The 21,518-nt window shown below is 32.6% G+C and overlaps 1 non-coding gene across 1 annotated transcript; it reads left to right on the forward strand.

Annotated features, from left to right (window-relative positions):
* Positions 1 to 3,016: 3,016 nt before the first annotated feature.
* On the forward strand, positions 3,017 to 3,089 carry Trnar-ucu. The gene has a single exon. It is a non-coding gene; the product is annotated as a tRNA-Arg (tRNA).
* Positions 3,090 to 21,518: the final 18,429 nt, after the last annotated feature.

The raw sequence follows: 21,518 nt of genomic DNA on the forward strand, positions 1-21,518 counted from the left end.
TATTCCGTCATTTGCCATGAAGCCTTCGTTAAGCCGGTTACATACATAGAGTTTGGACGAAAAATTTATTTTTTGATTTTTATTGATATTTTGCCAGTTTTTTATTGAATTTATTTTTTGATTTTTATTGATTTTTTGCCGACCTCATAAATTCTTCCAGACTGAATGGAACTTGACAAACACCTGATCAAATCATAATTATGATTGTCAAGTTCTGTTCAAACAAAGAATTCATAAGAACAGCAATAAATCGCAGTCCAAAAAGTGTTTCGATGCGTGTGTAACTGGCCTTATTGTACATAATTTGATGATTCAACGATTTAACATTGAACTTCTAAAATAAAATAAATTTTATTCAGTTTGAAAAATATATAAATGTAGTTATTTTTTACTTTTCAATCAAAGGCCACTTGTATGTGCAATAGAAATTGAAAATCATTTATTATCTTTTCAAGAAAGTAAATATTAGTTGAAATAAACTTTTTGTGTAGTTGAGAAGTTGATATTGTGGTAATTATTCATATTAAATGAAAAACAATAAGAAATTGTCAAAAAAACAGAGATTTATTAATATTTAGAAGAGAGTTTGATTATCAGAGTATATCAGAGATTGACAATGGTGTAATAACCGAAACCGGTCTTTCTAAGTATCAATAAATCTGTGCTTTTTGACAATTTCTTAGTCTTTTTCATTCAAGTTGAAATCAACTATTGAAAGAGTGTGCTTTGATTTTCAATCTTAATTGCTATTTGCTGTTTTCATGGCCCCATATATTTGAATTATAAATATTATATAGTATACCGTAGTATTATTTTATTCAGCATCATTTTTTTATCTACTTTCACAAATTCGAACCTCTGATGAGAATTTATCCTTGCCAAATTGTTCATTATTATCAACTACCAATAAATAAATAATATTATAGAGATTTACCAGGGGATTACTTGAATCACAACTACCTACTACAAGAGGTGTTGAAAACGGAAAAGTGGCAACAATGTGTTCCTATCATTTTCATTGACTTTATAACGTCAGTCTCATAGTAATTCAGTCGTTCTTGAAATAAATTCAATGAATATCCATTCTAATTGCATAATTTCTTTAATGCATTCTAATTGTTAAATATATGGAACTTCTGATAAGGGCAATAGCATGGAATAGAATGATGTAGGAGAGTATATAATAATGCAGGCTGAATTTAATACTAATTAGTTAACGATTGTTAAATTATATACTCGTACTATATTATCGTTAAATTCCAATTGTAAATATTGAAATGATTTACTCTTTAGTTCATCTTCATCTTCAAATGTATCTCTCCCTATACTATTGTTAAATTATATACTATTACTAGTTAATTATCTACTCTAGTTAACAAGAGTATATAATCATAGTTTTATTAAATTAACTAGTTAACTATCTAACGAGAATTACTAGTTGACGATTCCAAAACCAAGGTGCTGTCTGATTGGTCAATCAGTTGCCATGTCACGTTCACGGCTCACTGAGCAACCAATGGGAAGCAAGCAGTTTGAAGAAAGCCACTCCCAGATCGTTTGGTTTCTTGGGTTGGTTCTGCCTTTCTCCGCTAGAACTAGTTCACTAATTAGAAACGTTCCATGAATAAAAAATGTTATGTGAATCAATATTTTTACCTGAGATCCTTCAATTATACAAATCCTTCATTAAACAAATGAGATGACCTGTCATGTATCCTGATCTCCTGATATGAATATGATATTCACTTTTTTTAGAGCTACTGAATTACATGATCGAATGCAATAAGAATTATCAAATTGCATTGGCCTCTCTATTTTATCACAACACAAGACACAACTCTTGTGTAAACATTACTCAATAATTTTCATTGTTTCAATAATGAATAATGACATAAATATTATATAATATTATAAAATAATATTATATGAATTCGTGAATCTGAAAATAAACACTGTCCACAGTAGAGCTGAGTTTACACCAAAGTTATCAACAAGATGTTAATAACCTTATCTTAAAGATTATATTAGATTGAACGGAACTTTACAAACACATGTGTTCATCATGTGTATGATAAGTTATGTTCAATCTAATAGAATCTATAAGGATTGAGTTAACATTTTGTTAATTGACCGATCGAAGTGAGGTCTAAGATTCAAGTCGACGGTTTGGCATTTCTCTTAATGTTTAAATGTATATATGTTGCGCATTTACGGCGAAACGCTGTAATAGATTTTCATGAAATTTGACAGGTATGTTCCTTTTTTGATTGCGCGTCGACGTATATACAAGGTTTTTGGAAATTTTGCATTTGAAGGATAATATAAAAGGAAAAAGGAGCCTCCTTCATACGCCAATATTAGAATAAAAATCAGACTATAGAACTATTCATCATAAATCAGCTGACAAGTGATTACACAGATGTGTGGAGAAGCCAATCTATTGCTGTATTTCCATAAGGTCAATCAGGTACTTGTAGATGAGAATACTGCGTGAGGTCTACTGTTCACAGAACTACTAGTAAAATAATCTCATAGATTCTATTAGATTGAACGGAACTTCACAAACACATATGTTCATCATATGTATGATAAGTTATGTTCAATCTAATAGAATCTATAAGGATTAAGTTAACATTTCGTTAATAACTTTGGTGTAAACCCAGCTTAAAACAGTGTCAAACTGTAGTAGTTTCCACATTGTAACTATAGTGACGTCCACGTTATGACAGTAGTTGATTAACTTTGATGTTGCTATATTTGTCTATCATTCCACAAAGCAGGGTAGTACTATCCTTTTCTAGTTCGGCAACGATACCAAATCTATTTTTGACGGTGTAAAAAAAAATTTATTGAGACAGAGAATCGGCAGCGCTGTTCTCTTATCTTTATCCACTGCCATTATAACGTGAACCTCACTGTAGCTGATATCAGTTTGTTAGCACATGCTGTTACCCAATCGATATAGAAAGAGGTAGACTGCTTTCTAGAACGATCTTACGCTCTTACTCTCTCATCAGTCCCTGTAGCGCAGAGGATAGCGCGTTGGACTTCTAATCCAAAGGTCGTGGGTTCGATCCCCACCAGGGATGCATTATTTTTGACCAAACATTTCAATTCTTCCAAAGCAATTATTGATTTTGAGATAGTAATAAGGTATTTTACAACTCATTTTGTTCAATTACTTCCCAAAAATATTATTTTATTGCTAATAACATAAATTTTTTTTGAATGCAATTCAGGAAATATTTAAAACCTTAAAATTCTCCTAATTTTTATAGAGCTTACAAACAGAACAGATACAAGTTCCAAGTCTTGATGATAATAATTTTTGACTGATGACTTGTATCTGAGCAAATTTATAGGATATCAATGTTACAATAATTCTCACTGTTATTTCATATTTATTATTTTATAATAAGTATTGGCTTTCTAATAAATAAAATACGTTACATTAATATTTTCCAATAGTTCAATAGAAAAATAACAGTAATTATCAATGTCATTATTATACTATAATTGTTATTAAATAATAATACGTACAGTTCTGCTTTTGCTGAAGCTATAACTGTATCCCAAGATAAATATACTATGATAATATAAAGTGAAGATAATAGAAATGATTTAATGGAAAATATCTCGTTAAAAATTGCATGATGTACTCATTCGCATACTCATACCGTACTACAAAATAAACAATAATAAATAATTACAAGGTACTTGATTCAATGTTAGTTGGATTCAAAAAGTAGCCCTAAGTTGTCAATTAACTTATTCAAGGCCTCCAGTATGTGTTCCAGTTTTAGTTCTAGAATATTCACTTTTATTTGTGACTAGCTTACCCGGTGAACTTCGTACCGCTAAAAAGTCAATGTATCTCATGTCACACTTGACTTTATTTGGTGAATCATGAAAATTATCTGACAATCAATATTTTCATTTACATCTCAATACGGACTTCCTATGTGCTCAAAACTACCGTTTTAATACCAGTAAACAATTTTATCACAGAGTGACGTGTTTATTACAGCTGGTAAGTTTAGATGCTAAATCATATTATCACAACATGATCTTGAATCATGATGATCTTCCCGTTCTACGTTAGCCGCTCGGCCGACAATTTCGAAAACATAGGTCTGTTAAATGGATAAATATATAATTATTATTAGACCCCCATTATAATTTCTGGTCAGAAACCATTCCAATATTCACACAACATATTCCCAAAGTTTCATGCCGTTCTGTCAAGTAGTTTTCGAGTCCATAGGGAACAAACAAACTAACACTTATAGAGATTAATTCATTTATTGACTGTAATAAATTGATCATATTGATTCTAATTTGTATATTGACAAAGCAGAAATTCTCTACATACTATGAATGTTATGTAAGAATATGAAATTGCTAATAAAGAATTTTGAATTTTGAATAAAAAATATAATTATTGTTTATTCAATCTAAATAGACAATCGAGATTATCAAGAAAAAATCTAATTACCCGTTTTAAAATCTTGAAATATTAATAAAGAATTTTGAATGAAAAATATATCGTCTATTCAATCTAAATAGACAATCGAGGTTATCAGGAAAGAAACCCGTTTTAAAGATTTAAAATACGAAATTGCTAATAAAGAATTTTGAATTATGAATAAAAAATATATTGTTTATTCAATCTAAATAGACAATCAAGATTATCGAGAAATAAATCTAAGTAGCCTTTTTAAAAATTTTTACTCACAACATATTTCAACATTCATGTCATTTACAAGTCAGTGAATCTTGAATTGTTGTGTGAAATAAATGTGAAATCAAATGTCATTTTCAAGTGAATATTTGATACTGAATAGAAAACAAATTTTAAAAAGGGTACTTGAATTTTCTATTTTTTTATTTCTTTATAATTTACTAGCCGTCAGGCTCACTTAGCTCGCCATATCCGTCTATCCAGGGGGCTCCGCCCCCTGGACCCCCGACTGGGTCGTCGAAAAATGAGATCAGCGGGCTCGCTTCGCTCGCCTGCATAATGTAAACATTTTCTGTATATTACTACTCTTGATGAAAGGACTGAGGAAACACAAAAAAATGCTAATTTTGGGCATATCTTTGGCGTTATTTCAAATTCCTTCTAACACAACATTACTACACCCCAGCTGAGCTTTTGTAGTAAATTTGAACATTTTCTATTCATTTTTATTTATTTAATAATTTCATTGGCAATTACAGATCATAATTATAATAAATATAATATGATTGGGAGAAGACAACAGGCATAGCCCAAAATTGTCTTCTACCAAATTTTTACAAATAAAAGTTTCAAAAAAGAATAAGGTTAAGATTTCACTTTCACTTCAAAAAGTCCAATTTCCACTTCAAAACTAATGACTAAACTAAAATTTTGAATTTTGATATTCAAAAACTGATTAAAAACAAAAATATTTCACTCAAATCTCTACAAATTAGAATTTTTTGAGTAATTTTGCAAAATTTTGAGCCAGAAAAGAAACACAACTTCACTATTTTCTGTTCATTTGTTCACGATAAAGCTGAGAAAGCGCAAAAATAACGCTGGAAAAACGCAGATTTTGGGCGTGTCTTTGGCGTTATTTCAAACTCCCTCTAACACAACATTATTACTAACACCCTAGCTTAGCTTCTGTACTGAATTCGAACAATTTCTGTTCATTTGTTCTCGATAAAGCTGAGAAAACGCTGGAAAAACGCAGATTTTGGGCGTATCTTTGGAAATTATTCCAAATCTGTTCTTAGTGCGCCTCTAAAGGGCCAACTGAGCATACCTACCAAATTTGAACGTTTTTGGTCCAGTAGATTTTCAGTTCTGCGAGTGAGTGAGTCAGTCAGTCAGTCAGTCAGTGATGCCATTTCGCTTCTATATTTATATAATTATAGATAGAAGAGTAGCCCTGACCAAAAAGTTAACAATCTAAATTGTTTAATCTATGATCTATTGAATCCTATGATTCTATAGTCTCTTGATTGTGCCTGCTTACAATAATTAAACAGAATAGAGGAGACTGAAAAATGTAATGATATGACGAGTGTTATATGTTATACAGTAATGCTAGCGCCTGACATATTGACATTGACATGCATATAGTGTAATCATCACTGTGCTCTGTTCACAGTTACGCCCAGCCCATTTGGGATCATGTTTCTGGGGCATGTCATACCAATATGGCTCATGCCCACATACAGTTGACACATTGTTTTGTTCTGGCAATATCGTCATCCTGCTAGAATAAAACTCATCTGATATCATCTTTAAATTGCAAAATGTTGTACTGTTAATGCTATCAGTTGTATATGTCGTGGTATTTAGTCAGTAGAACATACTTTTAAAGAGATTTACAGTGTAAAATAAAAGCTGGATGGATTTCGAAAGGTCATGGCAGTAGGAATATTACATAAGCATAACATCATCATCATAAGTAAAAGAGTAGTATTATCATATTTTATTTATTAATATTATAATATTCTAAAAATAATAAGTTTAGCATTTTTTTCAAGATTGATTGGGGTGATATTCTCATAAGTTTCATCACTTTGATTATCTTATTTTATTATTTTTATCATTTCATGAGTTTATTATTCATATTATAATTTATCAAAATAATTTCAATATCAATCAATAATTTTATTCAATTCAACACAATATACATAAAATGAATCAAAATACAAAAAAAATACAATCAAAAATAAATTTCCAATAAAATACAAAAACAGACTTCATGGTGGGGTGTGCTGAAAAGAAATAAAGGAGGAAAAATACCTAGCCAACTATGGTTCCCATGTAATAGGCAGGTAGAGGGTATAAAAGTAAGGAATGAAGGGTGAAGAGGAGAAGAATAGCGAAGTATTGGAGAAAAAGGTAGGAAAAATGAGAGATAAAAATGAGCAAAAATTGTAATCGTAAGCGAGTCCACTATTAACAAATGTATTTAAAAGAAATGACCTTGCAAACAGTAGTTAATTGGCCTCTTCAATAAAGGACGACAGAATGAATTCTAGCACAGCTAAGAGCCTAACAAGAGGAATTTAGTTTTTGTCATGGAACATCAACAGATAGGAACTATATAATAGATAGATTTAGTACATATAATAGTCCTTAGTATACAGTTATAATAATTCGAACATGCTTCTGCTTGCTTCTGATTTTGATAAAATTATTCCAAAACTGTTGGAATCCTGTTGAACTTGAAGGATTAATTCTCGAATACAACTTTGTTCTAGAACTTCTAATTTAATACATGTAATATCGGGGACCGAGCTTTACTGTGGAGTACAAAAGCATAAAAATGTATTACGAAAGAAGTAATTATAATAATATTCATAGTTCATACAGAAATGTTCTATCCAATCACAGTGAATTGAGATTAATTCCCAGAGGAATGCAAAAATTTCCCTCACAAAGGGCCGGTTGCACAAAAGCCGATTAAATTCTAATCCTGATTAATTTCACGTGAACCAAATCAGAGAAGACCATTTCAAAAAGATGGTTCTACTGGTATCAATCAGGATTAAAAATAACCCGGCTTTTTCGCAACCGGCACCAAGTACCTGATTGAATGATTACAAAAGTTCAACAGCTGAGTCATAATTTTGACACAGTCCCACACACATGAACTCGCTCATTCACTTCCATCATCAACGGACGACGAAATAATTATTATCAGCTGTTTTTTCAAGGATAAATAGTAATTATCCTTTCAATGTCCTTCAGCGAGTTTTCCCAGGGATGAGACCTAGTGCAATCGAATTTTTATATTGTAAACCTACTATGTTCTGAATTTCGTGAGAATCGTTAGAGCCATTTTCGAGATCCGGTGAAATACAAACATATATAAACAGAAATTGCTCGTTTAATAGTATAGGTTAATATTAACAAATAACCACAATTTCCTTACATTTTCTAATCATTAATATAAAATATCACTCTTTCGACTTCAGTTTGCTTTTGTTTGGTAGAATAAAATTTATTGCCTTCTTACTATTCGTACTTTTACTTTTAATATATCCACTAATTTCAAACTCATTTTCACAGTCATCAGTTTATCAGTTTTTCACTTGCATTTCATCATTATCATCCTTATTATCTTTATCATTATCATTCTTCAAGATTCAAGACTCTTTATTGCCAGAACAACTTCACATAGTATAAACACGTCAAAGTAATAACAATTATATAACACTTGTGAAATAAAAGAGAAATTACGATATAAAATTAAGCATATGCTAATAGGAAACACATAATATATGAAAAATATTCAAACCATGTAAAACATGCTACTACAATAATATCCTGTATTAGTCTTAGAAAAACTACAATTAATATTATTATGATAAATTAATAATTATAAAATAATTATTATATATTTATTCAAACAAAACTATTTAGATCAGAGAGCAAGTAGTTTTGCTTTTTCTTCTACTTTCTTTCATTGATGATATCACCTCTCCATTACCATTTCATTTTCATTCTCACCATCATTTTCATTACATCAACTTTGGTTTTTGTAATTTTTTGTTTTGAATGAATTCTATTGAAGTATTATTGCTATGTTGAGGAAGCATATTTGGGTTTCACCTGTTGTTTCTGTTGTAAAGTTGTATATAAATAAATAATTCAACCAGAGAGGTTGATCCTCCTGAATCATGTACATAATATCATGTGGAGTGCAGGTAGTTATCCGAATCTTCAATCTCCTCAGCAGAAAACCCAGCTGCAATCACCCATTGTCTTCACACCACACAATGACCGTGCACCATGATTCGTGCAACCCTTGAAAAATAAGCTAACCATTCCAGTTTCCACAATACAAACTTCAAGCATGATGTCTATTTTTTCCAGTTGTTAGTTCCGGCTGAGCGCTAGTTTCGGACGGAAATTGCTACTGGGACTTGAATAATGGGAGGAAGTAGAGTGGAGGAATGGAGCCAAACTAGATGGATACTGAGCAACAGCTGTGGTCTGTCTTGGAGAACTGATGATGCATGAATTGGAGGAAAGTCGTTGCCGTCTGCGGCGGAGTCGGTGCCGTCTGCGGGGGAGCCGTTGTCGTCTGTGACGTGACATGGCTGCGTTTCGGGGGGAGGTGGACCACGACAGACAGGTGCAGCTCAGGAATGACGAGAGAAATGATAAGTATAGGACGTTCCGTGGCCATGATCACCACAAGTTACGCTTCAACGGAGATGAATCACCAGCCTGTTCACTGTCCATGGTGGTCTAAACTCAATAACTCAACCGGCTGATAAATTTTGTCTTTTTCAGTTCGAAACATTTTCCCCATTTCGATTTTGCTACAATATTCTACGCCTGTATGGTTTCTGGATGTCATGATCTGGAAGGAGATGATGGTTTTCCTTTGTATATTAAACCTCAAAAAAAAATTAGTGGACGTCAGATTTGAGTTGATTCGCTGAAAGAAAGGAAAGAGGGGATGAGATTAAGGCATTTGAAATGAATTGAAAAAATCTGGTGTAGCGCACTCACACGACTTTCCTTGCCGTTATGAAAATTGATCATCTGACGCTAGTGTTCACGCGCATAAGAGTCTACTATTCGAAGATCTGAGCCAGCTGGTGACAGGATAATAACGCTGGGGACACACGATGTCTGCTATCTCTTCATAGTGGATGATTTAATAGAATCAACAGTTGCCAACAGTTTGCAATTGAATATCCACATTTTCTCGAATTTTGAGCTTATTTTCAATTTTAGGTGAAGATGTTACCATACATTAATTGTAGAGATTTTCATGCTCAATCTTTTCCGCTTGAATTTTTTGTTGGAATTGTATCTGAAGCCTGATAATTGGGAATCCAAAATAAAATTTTGCATAGATGAGGTGGAGCTTCTGAAATTTCTACAGATATCGGGCTTATGACAGTTGATAGAGCTTATTAATAACTATTTTAGGTATAAATTCGATTAAAATCGTTGGAGCCGTTTTCGAGAAAATCGCGAAAAGCCCTGTTTGTGACATTTTCGCCATTTTAGCCGCCATCTTGAATTGCATTTGATCGAAATTGTTCGTGTCGGATCCTTATATTGTAAGGCTTTAAGTTCCAAATTTCAAGTCATTCCGTTAATTGGGAGATGCGATATCGTGTACACAGACGTACATACACTCATACACACACACACACCACACACACACACACACACACACACACACACACACACACACACACACACACACACACACACACATACAGACCAATACCAAAAAACCACTTTTTTGGACTCAGGAGACCTTGAACGTATAGAAATGTAGAAATGGGGTACCTTAATTTTTTTCGGAAAGCAATACTTTCCTTACCTGTAGTAATAGGATAAGGAAAGTAATAATTTGAAAACGAGGTTTAGAGAGCATTGGTTTAGAGAATCAGATTAGAGCATTGGAGTAAAAATTGAAGCCTTTTGAACCGTATCCAGATGTTTTTATTATCATAATGGAATTGGTGATAATGAATGGTTAAAGTTGAAAGCATGAGAGAAAAGTAGTTGATTCGGCTGTAATAAAATTGTGATTGATAATAATGTGATAATTGACCAGATAAGGGACTTTAATAATTAATGAGTCTGGTCCCAAAGGATGTAAGACTATCATGCGATGAACTGAAAACCCACTTTTCAACTTATGAAAAGCTGAATGAAACCAAGCAGAATATATCTTATGAATTTGATTGATTAAGGGGGAAAATTATCAATTAATTGTTTCTTTCACAGTCCATTCCTGAGTGGATAAGAGTTTACACAGGTGTAAATTCAATAAAATTAGAAAATGCAATCATTATATAATTTATGACAAAATTGACTGTTCACCGTTAACTACTACAAATGACCTCATACTAATATATTATCCTAATCCTTTTTCGACACAATACATTTTCCTCCATTTCGCCATATAACGTCATTTTAATATGGTTGATTTGAAATTAATTCTAATCAGATTAGATTCCCATGTAGTTGGAACTAAATATTCAGTATTATTCAATTGAGTTGAACTCTCCATTAAAAGTCTTGGATTTTGTATATAAAATTCCATTTCATTAACATTTGAAAAAGTGAATATAAGATCCTGTACATTATATAATTGATTTTCTTGAATTTTGTTTCAATGAACTTAATTATCTCTAGATTCAAACTAACAGCTTCAAATTTGAACTATGGAGCTGTGTTTTGTATCAATTCAGATGAATACAAAGCAAGGTGTCATCAATAAACTAGATTTCGTTGGAACTCTAGATAATAAAATCTAATCAAGATGGAAATTTGAACTAAATCTCGCTCTCATAATATAGATTTTTTTCTAAAAAAGAGAAGAAGATAACGTTGAAGAATTGTTGAAAGGATAGGAAAAGCTCTAAGTGTGAAACGTTGAATTGTATAGGTACGTTAGAAATCAATTAACTACATTTCGTTGGTAATCTAGATCATAGAACATAATCAAGTTAAAAATTTTAACTAAGTCTCGTTATTTCTTATAACTAGTTATTTCTTATACACTGGTTTGAGGTATGACTGCTCTCAACTATAGTTTTTATCTCAAAAAAGGGGAAAATAGCTTACACTGGTATGGGGTATGATCGTTTTCAATTGATAGTTTTTATCTCAGAAAGGGGAAAAATAGAGTAAAAGAATGGTTGAAAGAATATGAAAAGCTCTATAAACGGTGCACTGTGCAACGTAGAGTTGTACAGAAACGATAGGAAATGGAGTGGAAGGGCTTGGAGAGCAGTGAGAACAAAGATACGGAAAACAGTGCCAAACCTCGCGGGAATGGATGAGAGAGAGGGTGTGTGAGAGAGAGACTGTACCCTCGAGATTATTTATTACAAGAACTCCACCCTGTACGATCTCAGGGGTGCCAAGCTTCCATTATTCTGTTTCAGATGTTTAATTAACGATATTTATTCTTATTGGCGGGTCGGGGAGTCTCGATAGCGAGGCGAGGAGTTTTCAGCGAAGATTCTTTCATCTGAGAACAAAGACGGTCGACGCTTTTTATGGAGAATCGTTCCGGACCCCTGGCCGGTTGGTTCGCAGCCTCTGTTGTCAAAAGCCTGCTTTTGCTGCTCTATGGTGTGGTCCATTTTATAATGACTGTTCTATAGTGAGGTCCACGTTATAATGACAATGGACAAAGATGAGAAAACTGGGTTGCCGATTCTCTGCCTTGCTACTGCCTCTTATAGAGGATAACTGATACCGGAACATATGATGTAATATTAACTGTTTATTCTTGTTTAAAATAATTTTTTTTTCTTTTTTCATCCCACTGACCACCTATGAAAGGGGTATACGGATTCGTCATTTATATTCTAAGTCATCAATCTCTGCATTTCATAATGCAAAAAGAATTCCTCACTGGAATAAGGACAACCCAGCAACAACTCCTCCCCCACCTTAATTCTAAACTTCTCACTTGTAAGAGACTTAACGCGTGTTGGCAATGGATTATAAAGCCGAATTCCTGCACTCTTTACCCCCCTCTCATACATACTAAGTCGATGAATGTTGTCTCTGAGGTTTTGTCTATATCTGGTATTGTATGAGTGTTCTCCTGTATAGAACCTATCTTTATTTTTATCAATAAAACAAAGAGCCTCCAAAATATATACACCTGGTAGTGAGAGAACCTTAAACTCTTTGAAATAATCTCTACAACTTTATCTTTATCAATAAAATAAAGAGCCTCCAAAATATATACACCTGGTAGTGGGAGAATCTTCAACTCTTTGAAATAATCTCTACAACTTTATCTTTATCAATAAAATAAAGAGCCTCAAAAATATATACACCTGGTAGTGAAAGAATCTTTAACTCTTTGAAATAATCTCCACAACTTTATCAATAAAATAAAGAGCCTACAAAATGTATACACCTGTTAGTGAGAGAATCTTTAACTCATCGAAATAATCTCTACAACTTTATTTTTATCAATAAAACAAAGAGCCTCTAAAATATATCCATCTGGTAGTGAGAGAATCTTTAACTCTTTGGAATAATCTCCACAACTTTATTTCTATCAATAAAATAAAGAGCCTCCAATATATATACATTTGGTAGTGAGAGAATCTTTAACTCTTTGAAATAATCTCCACAACTTTATTTCTATCAATAAAATAAAGAGCCTCCAAAATATATACGTTTGGTAGTGAGAGAATCTTTAACTCTTTGAAATAATCTCCACAACTTTATTTCTATCAATAAAATAAAGAGCCTCCAAAATATATACATTTGGTAGTGGTAGAATATTTTACTCTTTGAAATAATCTCTACAATCTGCTCTAATAGATTTATACAATTTTATACAATTATATTTTATTCGTTTAGCAAATATATATTCCAACGATTAGATGATCAATTTTCTTAATTGATATCAAATATTTTGTTAATCAATTATATCTCTACACTGTTGGAAAAACTATCTGGAAACGTTGCAGAGCTAGAAAAGGAGAGCGCTATCGTTCTTGTTGTCAATGTTTAACTCCAAGCACTCTCTCTCCTCTCTTCTTCTGCTATCTATCTATAAATATATGTCTTTACCTTACTTCTTATCTGTTTTATTTTTTATTTTTAATTTGTTTAGTTTAAATGATCGACTTTTTTATTTATATTGAACTTATTCTCTCTATTCTTATTTCAATTAAACTTATTTTCTTATCTTAATTAAAATTATTTATATTGTACAATACGAATAGCATTTAATGATATAAATAATTAGTATTTTATTTTAAGATTTAGCATGTAATTCTGAAGTTTGTTTAATTTCTGTATAAGTTGTTTTTGTTTTCTTATTATTCTTTATTATTTTGTGTGGAGAGCGGTTTTGGGCAGTGTGCCTGTCGCATCCACACTGATTCACTACATTCACTACAATGTATCTTTTTTTCCAATAAATTGAAATTGTTGAATTATAGACAAGGATAGCAACACCAATGTTAATCGAATACTTACATTATAACGTGGACTTCTCTATTGCACACTTTCTCTATTGCAAAGAGATGGTGATTCATCAACTAGATGCTCTGCAAGATTCTTGATTGTTCATGGAGAGCTTTTTTAGGCTGCTGCGTCACGAGCAGTCTATACAATGGGCAATCGCTAAGATTGTCTAAGCCAAGATTGATACGGTGTTGATCCTCACTTGTCATTCATCATTCATCACAAGGTTTATTTGATCAAGAATGATAGATAGAAATGAATATCAGCTCTTACATTTCAAATCAATCAATATAGATGGAAACATAACTAGTAGTTCTGTGAACAGTAGACCTCACGCAGTATTCTCATCAACAAGTACCAGATGTCAACTGTTTGAAATGTTAACAAACTCAGTTCACGTTTGAATTTCTATTCCATATGATATAATTCATCCAGTTCCGTGATGATTCTATCTGATGAAAATTAATTTTTTAGAATCAAAAATATTATAATTTCTCCAGCATTATTTAGTTCATTGTTTAGTTTATTTTTATTCACCTATTAAATTAGTTTTTTCGAATGTGAGAATATTGATACTGATGGGCACGCATAATAATACCATGACTGCAAAACAAATAATATTGAAACCAAAGACCTTAAAGCTGCGATTGGACCAAATTTATTAAAAAATGTTAATAACTCAATCCTTTCAGATTATATTAGATTGAACATAACTTACCATACACATGATGAACATATGTGTTTGTTAACTTCCGTTCAATCTAATAGAATCTATAAGGATTAAGAAGTTATAATCATTTTGTTAATAACTTTGGTGTAAACCCAGCTTAAAGATGCATACCTCCTTAATGTCTTTGATTGAAACTATAGACCTTATAGTCTACAGTAATAGACTGGCTTTTTCCGTGCTTCTTTATTTTTGCTTTTTTTTCTCTCTCCTCTTGCTTGTGTTTAGTTTCTTGTTTCTGTTGCAGCGCTCTATTAACTCTTTCGACCTTATGGCACCTACCTATATTGGTAATAGATTTAACTTGTTTTATTTTTTACATTTGAAATTACTGTTTGATCAAAGTTAAAATTAAAACTATTTTTTTATATTTAAAAAAAAGTAAAATTTATAAGTTGTTCAAGAAATGATTTTGATTATCTTGTAGTTTTTAAGGCTTCTCTAGATAGGAATTCTTTTCCCACACACGGACTTATAGTCTAAGTCGGAAAATATATTTCCTTGATTCGTTTTTGTAAAACTATTATTGTTATTGGTTATTTTGTATAACTAATATGTTTATGATTTTTTTGTGGGAATAAACAATTGAATTGAAAGAACGTTTTATCGAGTTTTTGTGAAGAATGAATTCTTATAATCAGAAACAAAAATTCTCATAAACAGAATTCAAATTGTATTGATAAACCATAAATCCAGTAATCATAGAAGAATGAAAATGCATTCATCTAATATAATTTTGCTTTGAATAGTATTTTCTTTTTTAGTGCTACTTTTTATTGTAAATAGAAATATAAATCTGAATACCCTTTTCAAATTATTTCTTCACTATAGTAGCCGAAACATATCCTGAAGAAATAATTTTAAAAGGGTAGACTACCCAGATTTATATTTATATTTGCAGCCTATTTGAATATTATGTATGAGTATATTCCAAGAATAAAATAGAATGGCCTTTTTTGAAGAAGAACGTTAAAAATTTCAATTAATCCTCGTAGCTTAAGTCACCTGAATTATTCTAATAGTAATGCATAAGCAAAAATTTTCTATGTGGAAGCTGGTCCGCTGTTGATGTGAAGATTATTGAATGAAAGAGACTAAGAAATTGTCAAAAAACCACAGATTTATTGATACTTAGAAAGACCGGTTTCGGTTATTACACCATTGTCATTGTCAATCTCTGATAAAACGACAACTTCTTAGTATCAATTTTGACAATTTCTTAGTATTTTTCATTCAATGTGAATAATTACCACAATATCAACTCCACAAAAAATATGAAGATTAAATTACAGTAAAAGTCATACAATCCGCTTCACTGTTCAGGAAAACTAAAAGCTGTTCTCAATAATTATAAAATGCCATGCAAGATGGAAAATAAGAAACAAGACAATACTCTTTTCCATTCAGAACAATACTGTTTTTATCTGAAAAACAACGTATGATAGCAGCCATTAAGTTGGGTAATAAATTCCCAGTCTCAACTAAGTATTCGGCGTCTCCACTTTTATTTCAAGCTATTCACATTATCACTGCTTCTTAAAAATTTGCACGCGTTGTCATGGATGCTTGGGAGAGAGTGAGAGATAAATAGAAAGATAGAGAGTCAGTGAGTGAGAGAGAGTGAGAGTGAGGGTGAGAGAGAGAAAGGATGAGAGTTAGGCTGAAAGAGGTTATGAACGGGTGAGAGTTTGAGTGAGATGGAAGAGCAGAAGACTATCTCCCTCTGTGCACCGCCCCTCAAATATGCTGTCGGAATTTCTTCTTTCATTCTCGACAACAAAGGAATTGCACTGCACACATCCAGGGCCCGAAACAATGCTCGAAGTCAGACTGTTCCATTATCTCAGGTTCTTTTTGCAAAGAACTTACCAAGCCTTTACAACTTTAATCGTTATCACAGATCGGGGTCACGAGAGCCTTGTCTTCTGCTTTTATTTTTTGCTCGACAATTTTTTGTATCTTCACACCCAGTTGCCAGTTTATACTTTCCCTGAACTTTGTCTTTCTTCCATACTTATCAAGTTGTAGAAGAGGAGAAATGAAAGAGATAGAAATGTACGTCGGAAAGTGAAGTGTTTGTAGAGAATTCTAATTTTATCGCTGTTTTGACTCTATCTGCTTCTACTCCATACAATATTAATTCATTATATATTTTCACTTTTTGTGCAGTTGAGAAGTTGATATTGTGGTAATTATTCATATTGAATGAAAAGACTAAGAAATTGTCAAAAACCACAGATTTCATTCAATGTTAGAAAGACCGTTTCGTTGTTACACATTGTCAATCTCTGATAAACTGAGATATAACTTTAATCTATAAACCTTATTATAATTATTGGAAGAAACCGATTTGATATTGTCAAAACCACTAGTTTATTGAAACATTTTGATAATCTACTTGCTACACCATTATCAATCTCTAGCAAACTGAAAGCTGCAGAATTTATATGGTAGCTGTAGGTGTAACCGTACGATTGACCATTAGCTGTTGACCGATGAAAGTTGAGCTCTACTGTCATTGGCCGAGGCTAGACACGCCCTAGTATTCCAAACTCCTCTCATACTGTAGCTGTAAATGGCCTACGACTGGCCATTAGCTGTTGACCAATGAAAGTTGAGCTCTACTGTCATTGGCCGAGGCTAGACACGCCCTAGTATTCCAAATACAGACATGAAAACCGTTAATTTTGAAAGTTTTATTCAGGTTAATGTACAGTGATAAATCAAGTTATACTTTATCGTTATCAACTTGTTTGATGCTGTATAATGCCCTTGTATGACTTGCACTGATTCTGTTCAAACTAGAGTAGATGAGGTACAGTAGTATATTCGACAAGACGATATCAGTTTTCAACTACTCCATAGCTGACTACTCAATCAATAATATCCGGGCACCGAGCTTGGCTCGTTGTTTCTATTTACATTGATAAACAGAACACAATTCTCTAAAATGATCGTGTTTATATTTCACAGCTGGCTATACGTCATCTTATGAATTCGGGGATGCGATATTTTGATTTTTCCACATACACACTCACTTTTTACTATCCACAGCTGTATCAGCCAAGGATGAATTATCCTTTTAATGTTGTTCAGCGAGTTTTCCCAAGGATGTTGTTTTACTATGCAATCAAATCTTTATATCAAAGACCTACTATGTTCCAAATTTTGTGAAAATCGTTACAGCCGTTTCCAAAATCCGTTAAACATAAATAACCAGATATATAAAGACAGAAAGTTGCTCACTTATTATAATAGGATGTCAGTTCAGTCTATCTGAATACTAAATCTATTATGAAATTACTTAATTTATATGAATACTTATTCAAATTAATAAAAACAATATAAATCTTGTAGTACCCCTTTATTGAAACATTTCAACTAGTTTCGACCTACTTTGGCCATTTTCAAGTTAAAATGTCATTTTAGGTCGAAACTAGTCGTTAAAATGTTTCATAAAAAGGTACTACAATTTTATATAGTTTTTATTAATTTTAATCCATTATATTTTTCATAAATGAGTTAGTTAGCTTAACCCAATGTGCTAATGAACTACTAAGCAATTTGCCAACGTTTGTTACAAAACTTATATCAGATATGAACACGGGTACATTAAGTTTCATTATATGTACAATTTTTGGCATTAATGTTGTTGATACTGAACAAACACTGTACACCATACATAAATGATCAACCTTGCATAGGTACTCTATTCTTGGAACAATCCTGTTCAACTCCACTACTCAAATGAGTTTTACGCAGAATCGCAGAGAAGTCACTGAATACAAATTAGGGATTCACAAACATATTCCATCAACACTCATATCTCATCATACATCACTGTGATATGAATAATTCTAGAAAGTCAACATCCTTTCTCGGATGAACGGCTATGATTCTTGGAACTTCAAGATCTTGTTCTATTTCTGATGCAGTGGATGTTCCTACAGTGAGGCTCACGTTATAACAGTATTTGATCAACATTTGTGTTGCCATCCTTGTCTATCAATCGACAAAGCAGATAGCGTTATCCTTCTCCACCTTTGCAACGTCACCAGATCGTTTTCAACAATGTAGAAGTATGATTAATTAACAAAATATATATACTCAATGATGAAAATGTATTATAAACGTATAAACTCAGCTGTGTGTCGTTCTATTTAGGCTAGGTTAGGCTCGGCGCACACCAGTTAGTCAAGACGTGTAAAACCTATCTCAATGGGGGCATGGGACGGTCAAGCTAGAACAACACAACTGCGAGACCCTTTGGCAGGTAGATTTAGCATAATTTCGACCCTTGTGCAATGAAGCGTATGCCGCGCCATCCTGTTAAGTTTAGTGACGTTATTCAACACTTGGACTTTTACTACGGGATTCCCATTCACGTGTTCTGTACAGGTCCATCAAAGTTATAATTCAGGTCCATCAAAGTATTAGACAGTCTGTACTTTGTAGCTTTTGGTGTAACATGGAGCTCTTCCAGAGCTTATCAAGATGCGACAAAGATTTAAACCGTGAAGGCATATACCAGTTTTTATTGATGTACATCGAATTGCTAATCAAAGGAAGGTTCGTCGTGTGGTAGAAACCAAAAACCCTGCAATTGAATAGTGGTTTCACTCAATAAATGATTTCAGTATAACGATTTTATAGCTCGTATCAGGTTATCAGAGATGTTTAAATATTTTGTTTAAATATGTTTTCATCAGAGATGAAACATAATATTGTTTCAAAACAGAATTTTCAAGTCATTCTCATTAAATTTAGAAAAATAGTTGGATTCCATCGCTGTTGAACGCAATTTTGAGCCTATTCTAGTATTATCAAAGAACTAATTTCCTTGTGTTAATTGATATTTTTTAAACGATACATATTATATCGAGTTGTAAGTTGCGGACCAGAGTGGTGGATTTTGGAGTAGGTTTTGAAAATATATTTCACGCTGCTAAACCTATCTGGATGGGGGCATTAAGAGATCTATTGTTTGATATTGATTGAACATTGACATGGGTTGACAGTTATTGTTTCCCATTCAACCGGCGTTGAAGGAGGGGTATTTTCTCTCTTGACCGTTCCATGCCCCCATCCAGATAGGTTTTACCCGTCAAGACAAGCCAAGTCATGATCAGACACGTTTAGTCACAATACTTCACATTGCTGCTTATGACGCAACTCCCACTAATTAGTCATGCAATTAGACATGTCTTCATAAGCATGTGAAGTATTGTGACTGAACGGTCTTATCTAGTCTTGACTAACTGGTGTGTGCCTAGCCTTAAGATTCTACTGCACACCACCTAACAAGCTGAAAAATAAGCATATTGCTTACACTCATACCTCAAGAATGGATTGAACTATTTCCTTGAAGTTCGTAGGACTCAACTATATGCTTTTACAGAGAGCATACGCTTTTCATAATTTCATTATTTCTTCAAGTTTTTCTTATTTAGCTATTTAAACATGAATTTGCTATTTTGGAAAAGAAGCATCGAGAAACGAATTTGAAAATACAGTGACCTTTAGAATAACAACACAAATCTAAATCCGTTTGAATTTTGTTCAAATTCCTAATAGTTTTGCAATAAACTGAGTCGTTAAATTGCAAATTTGAACCAAAAATGAACCGTTACATTGCCAACCTAGTTCGAGGGTTATTCTCCAGAGAGCTCTACTGTTGAAACGTAACCCCACCACCTACTACTTACATACTAAGACTACCCAGCAGTGTATCAATGAATGAATTGAATGAATGACCACAAGAAAGAGTGGGAATGGGAGGGGAATAGATGAGAAGTCTGTTACACTCTCTCTGTCTCTCAATTCCAGCTAGCTTTTGCCATATCCATGCCATGTGTGACTTATTAGTTCGTTGAAACGTGACAGTGACAGTTCATCCAGTCATTTGTGATAAGTTACTATGGGTTTTCATTTATAGAAAACGTTTTGCTTGTTTATTCTAGACAATCCTTGTTAGTGAATAATACTTTTTCTATTCTATTCCTATTGACTTCGAATTACGTGAAATGTTATAAAAATGTTGAAGTGCATGCGACCAAATTATTTATCATAAAAAATGGACGAAACGCCGAAGCCTCATCAAAGTCGCCGACGCTTTAGACACAAAAGTGGACGCAGATTGAAACTTAGCGCGAAACCGCTTAAACGAAGAGGAACAGCGTTAATTCAATACTGGGCTTCCAAAAGGTAAGCTAATATTTGATACACATCCATAATTTCCTTCATCAAGAACCATAACAATCAATATATCTCCATTTGTAATTTGAGTAATAAAGCTTCAATTCTCAATCGAATATACAATTATACATGTCAACGTTTTTAGAAATATTGAACAGTTTCACGATTCTATGCTATGAAAGCTCAGGGAACTTGGAAAACACCCATTCAAAAAATGTCAATTGTCAATTACGAATAGTGTAATCGGCAGACCTATTTTACACTAATTTTACTGCATTTTCCATGATATATTTTCAATTTTTTTGAATGGGAAATTCGTCATTGCCACCTATGAATAGTCCTATTGATCTTGTTTTTTTTTGTAATTCCAGGGGCAGAGGCAGAAGTGAAGCTCAGACCGAAGAGTATAATGACTCCGAAAATTCTACGATAAATACGTAAGTTACCAAATATTTTTCTGATGTAGATATTCTGTTTCACGTATTTGTTATCAATGTCCAACTATCATAGATTGAAGAAAGCTCAGGTGTATTCAGGATTTACAAATAATATTAAATGTTTTAAAAATAGATTCTTTTTTGCAAATCATAACTGTTATGTTCAATGGACTTTGGTGGTACAGTTTTT

The sequence above is a fragment of the Nilaparvata lugens genome, chromosome 4, assembly GCF_014356525.2.
Source record: "Nilaparvata lugens isolate BPH chromosome 4, ASM1435652v1, whole genome shotgun sequence".
Lineage (NCBI taxonomy): Eukaryota > Metazoa > Arthropoda > Insecta > Hemiptera > Delphacidae > Nilaparvata > Nilaparvata lugens.